This window comes from Tachysurus fulvidraco, chromosome 23 (assembly GCF_022655615.1).
Source record: "Tachysurus fulvidraco isolate hzauxx_2018 chromosome 23, HZAU_PFXX_2.0, whole genome shotgun sequence".
NCBI lineage: Eukaryota > Metazoa > Chordata > Actinopteri > Siluriformes > Bagridae > Tachysurus > Tachysurus fulvidraco.
In genome coordinates, this window is record NC_062540.1 from 6498998 (window position 1) to 6504298 (window position 5301).

General features: G+C 37.9%; 1 protein-coding gene across 1 annotated transcript in view; it reads right to left on the reverse strand.

Annotated features, from left to right (window-relative positions):
- Window positions 1-2343: 2343 nt before the first annotated feature.
- The window catches only part of plxna2 (plexin A2), a 206482-nt gene continuing 203524 nt past the window's right edge, over window positions 2344-5301 (reverse strand). Inside the window, exon 32 of the mRNA XM_027145200.2 lies at window positions 2344-5301. This exon is cut by the window's right edge and continues 688 nt beyond it. The gene's annotated coding sequence lies outside the window, so the exon portion shown is untranslated.

Genomic DNA, 5301 nt, shown 5'->3' on the forward strand with positions numbered 1-5301 from the left:
CTTTAAGATATGTTCTGTATTGATTGAAAAACTGTGGCATCTACTGCAGTCCCTTACAAATGGCCCCTGTGAGTTTTTTTCCCCTAAGCAGCCAATCGGTAGTCATTACTTCATTTCCACTGTAATATAATTTGTCTTGGAGGGCTGTTGAAAAAAGTGTCTAGCTGGGCTTAATGGTAGCTCGTGAAGACAAACTGCAGCCCCAGCTTGCATTTGCACCATCGCTTATCTTGTTACGCCACTTGCCCATGTGTGAGCGTTCATTGATGGCAGGGTTTAAATTGCATGCTAGGATTAACCCTGTCTAAATGGGATAAATGGGCAGCCATATTTGTTCTTAAGGCTTGGGGTGGGGGTTAGGGTAGGCTGCCGGTGGTGCTTTTTGCTGATTTGGTTTGGCTGTGGTGTTGAATCAGATGTGATTTCTGTAACATACTTAAATAAACGTATACCTCATATGCTAATGTAGCTGTGGGGGATTTTGAACTCCAGCATTTTTTTTTTTAAATAAAATGGCCAAAAAAAACCCCCACAGACCTTTCTTTACAAGATTTTTGACTCTTGGGCAGCATTACACTATCAACTGCTCCAATCTGCAACACTGCATATGATCAGTAGCATTCGCTAAGAACAAAAAAACGGAAACTTAATCACAGCACTGAAAAATATGAGAGCTTCATGTGCTAAAGGTTTTAAATTAAGTGTTAAAATAAGGCGTTCATTTACTCTGCAAATGAAATCGATCAAAACCAATTAATCAATAGTTTGATAGTTAGATCAAATCTAGTCAGTGATGAGTTGAGCTTGAGATTGGTAGTTTGTAATGCTAAGCTGGATAACTAGCATGTCAGAGTGACTTACATTTATTTTCTTTTTATACAACTAAGCAATAGAGGGTTAAGGGCCTTGCTCAGGGGCCCAACAACAACAGCTAAGTGGCCCTGAGATTTGAACTCACAGCCTTCCGATTAACAAACAAACACCTTAATCACTACTCTACCACATCAAATTGTTTGTCCTTACTTGCTTCTACTGGACATTTTACATTTTATATTTCATATTCCAAAACAAAAAAACTCTATCTATCTATCTATCTATCTATCTATCTATCTATCTATCTATCTATCTATCTATCTATCTATCTATCTATCTATCTATCTATCTGATTTTATGTGTTTGATACTTTAAATGAACTCTGCACGTGTGTGTATACTGTACGTGCTATCTGCAGTACACAATAACAAACATTGTCTTATGGTTTCAGCAGTAACACAATGTGGCCAGACCTAAAACTGTGTGAAAAGTGAAGAAAATGGAAACTATTGTGTAGCACATTTGGTTGGAGGTTATGAGCATTTTGTGTGCAGTAGTTTGAATTGACCCTTCTAAAGAAGACATAATAAATGTGTTATTGACTTGCTCTTACTCATCAAGACTAGACTATCAAATCTTATTTTATTTATTTTCCCACTACAGTACACAAGGTCGCGAGGGACCTGGAGTTTATCTCAGTGACAGGAGCTTATTCTCAGACTTCAATCTTAGGACTATGGGAGGAGACCGGGGTATATGAAGGAAACAACAATGACCACAGATCCTTTGACTGACTTATCATCTGATATTAACTGGTTTCTTTATAATGAATAGTACAGCAAAATAAAAAATATTAAAAGAAATCGAAATCTTAATCACTAACTTTTCACCGTAATGCGTGAAACAAATAAAGTCCATACACCTTTTTCTAACCAGTAAAATTTATTTATATATAACAACAGTACAAATTGAATCCTTGGCTTGCAAAATAGGTGTGCTTCATATTTACAATAGGTACACAATAATATATAACAAAAACAAAAGCAAATAAAAAAGACCAACCTTTTTTTTTTTTAAATACTTTAACATTCTTACAGTTTTCACAACACTTTTAAAAAACAACAACAGACAGCAATAAGTACTATTATCTTCATGGTCATTATTATTATTATTATTAATATTATTTCGTATTAACTATATTACAGACCTCCAGTGTCTAAAAAAATGTTGTATAAAGGTTTGTGTAAATGTAACATACAAGCAGGTAGCATTCTGTCTGCAGAGATCTCTCCCATTATTTTATAATCTTCCTCCGATGAAAGACTGGATTGGTAATGTGAAGAGGATGTGAGTATAATTGTGGAGCATGCTATTCGACCACTGACAGCAAGATGTGAGCTAATAAAGTGCACAAAAAGAGACTTTTGTGCCAAATGTAGGAAAGGGCTGCATTAAATGCATCACTGCACATCATTTTAGTGGTTTAGAATGAACGTCTCATGCTCTGAATTTCTATTCTGCTTTTGGATAACTGAGAGCGAGAGTGAGAGAGAGAGAGGGTGAGAGAGAGAGAGAGAGAGAGAGAGAGAGAGAGAGAGAGAGAGAGAGAGAGAGAGAGAAATAACAAGCTAATATCACACCTTATAAGAAGCATTATGTCACAGAAGGGGATGTATGTCCTGCACGATGCACTTGTTAAAATGGAAGATTTAAAACAGTCTTTATTTAGATAGGTTGAAATGTTTCCCAGTGTATATTTGATCTGAATGACGTATCCAGGATTTCATGAACGTTCTGATGGCAGATATTAAATCAAAATGACCAGTTTTTCTGCAGATTTGAGCCGTGACATGACGTGTCACATGACATCATCATGAGTTCAGCTATCATAGAAAATAAAGGTTTAAATGAAGAATCCTGTGCTTGCAGTTTCACCCACTTAAGTTGTTTTCTGAAAGGAAAAAAAACAACAAAACAAAACAAAAAAAAAACACAACAAACTTTACAAGTTGCATCACAATAAAAGGCAACGATCCTGGAGGGGCTGTTTTACTAAAGAGTTAGCATTATACCGGATCTTCAACTCTGGTGTCATCCTGACCATTACTAATGACTACTGTTCTACTCTATCCTTAAGTGTTATTATCTACCTTCAGAAAGTCGAAGCCTCTGTTGAATTCTCACCTTTACAATTCTGATGTTTGGTACAGTTTGGTACAACGTTTTTTCAACCTTTGTTCTGTGTGTTCATCTATATTAAGACTTATTCTTGGAAGTCAGAAGCAAGCTGTTATCCGTGACTGCGAATTTTAGAAAAGGGAAAAGCCGACCTGACATATCCTCGTAATTCATTTGGCCGTATCAACATTACCATTCCGACTGAATAAACTGGGAGGAGTTAATGGTGTGAGAGCTGGGAAAGATGGCTGGAGCTGGTAACTAAAAAAAATCTAGGAAGACGTGTTGATAGACTGAAGCAAGGTGTGCTTCTATATTACCTGATGTTACTGGAATATGACATGTTTCATGTCCATGTGCTTGTGTGTGTGTGTGTGTGTGTGTGTGTGTGTGTGTGTGTGTTTATGAAATTCACATGCTCAAGTGCATTTTAAATGCCTATATATGACTATATACAAACGGCATTCCTGCAGTGATTCTAACATGCTGTAGCTTGACAAATTAATTCCATGTCAGTTATGTCACTCGTGTTCTTATTCCTCACTCCCTCCTATTTTTGATGTGCGTTCCATGTATACTTTTTTTTTTATCTCTCGATCTTGGTGTGCACATGACTAGATGAGATCAAAGCCATGCTTCAAAGCCCTGGCAGGAAACTGAGAGTAAAGCACCCCCCCCCACCTCTCTATCCATTCCTCCCTCTCTCTCTCTCTTTTCTTTCTCATTTCTATCCTTCCCAAACACTCACCGCAATGTGGCGAAGCAATAAAGCACTGCACAATATCCGTGCTCTTTTAACCTTTCGTTAGCCTTCATCTGATCATCTTTTTTATTTATTTATTTTTTTATTATGAGTCTCAATATTTTCTTTATCTGTCTCAGACTAAATGGATTTGCTGACGCTGGGAGCAAGGAAGAATACAGAAAAAAACAGACATAATGGGAAAAAAATAGACTTTGAATCTGCTTATGAGGTTTCAAAAGTCAATTCAGAGTGCACCGATTCGGTTTTAAAGCAGATTCAGGTATTAGATTGCCTGTCACTGTTTATGAAGTTGTCCATTGTTCAGGTCTTTAAAAACAGCTCTACCTAGAGTCATGCATTATAAATTAAAGCTATGTCATAGTTTGTTCATGCATGCTGCTGACATTTCTCATGATGCAGAAGGGGGGGAAAAGAAACACACACACACACACACACACACACACACACACACACACACACACACACGCGCGCGCGCGCACACACGCACACACAGAGCTACACAATTCCAGTTTTTCAAATAGCACAAGCTATCTTTTTCGTACTGGTTCCTGGCATCGGTGCCCAAAGCAATGGCAGCAGCTGTGTCTTGATGATTTTCTGATGTTTTTTTTTTTCTTTTTTTTTTCCAGTTCTTCTCCAGTGCCACTTTGTAGCCACTGTTCAAGTTTTGAAGTGTTTGCTCCCTTAATAAAGCATAAACCGTTTGATAATCCAGACTGACCTTTTGGCACTTAATCTTGATGCAATGCCACAGTTAGTTTCGAGCTATGGAAATGTAAGGTTAGCAGTATGGGACACTCTATCCTCAGTTCACCTCTGCATGAGCCAGAGCTACATGCACCACTCAAGTAAAACCTTGGCACTTTAAAATATGAACATATGGGAACAAAGACATTATTCTTCCTTTATGAGGTACTCTATAATGCATGCAAAATACACACACATTGGACCATAAGTAATAAGTAATACTGCCTGGTACTGAGGTGAGCTGACCTCAAGTCAGTGCTCTCCTTCTAAGGAATGTTCCTCCATCTACAAGCTGACCTAAAGGGTTCTCATTGCTGCTGTCTCATTGAAATTCCTGTAATTCACTTATGCTAATCAGCGGTACAGCATATTTAGGTAATGTAATCAAGAATGAAGAAGTCGACGCAGCACATCAGAAGCCCTTTTGGCCAGTTTTCCATAGAAGTCAGCTCAACTGACCTTTCTTTTTTTTTTCAAGAACAAACAAACAAACGGACAAGATAGAGGAACATTTGTACATTCACGAAGGCTTACATGTAGAAAACAGGGAGACAGATTGAAGGGGGATTCGATTAAACCGGTCTCATGGCATTTTCCATGGGTGAAGTGCAGTCTTGGAAAACATGAGAGCCGCATGGATGAAAAGACGTGCTGGTCGAACTTTGACCTTGAACACCAACAGTTTGATGAGCTTTCTGAAAATACAGCTGCTTGCTCACGAATCCTGTATAGTTCTGTATAGTCCACGTTTCTCTGTATGATCAGCAGACGAGAGGGATTTTAAAGATACGGCTATA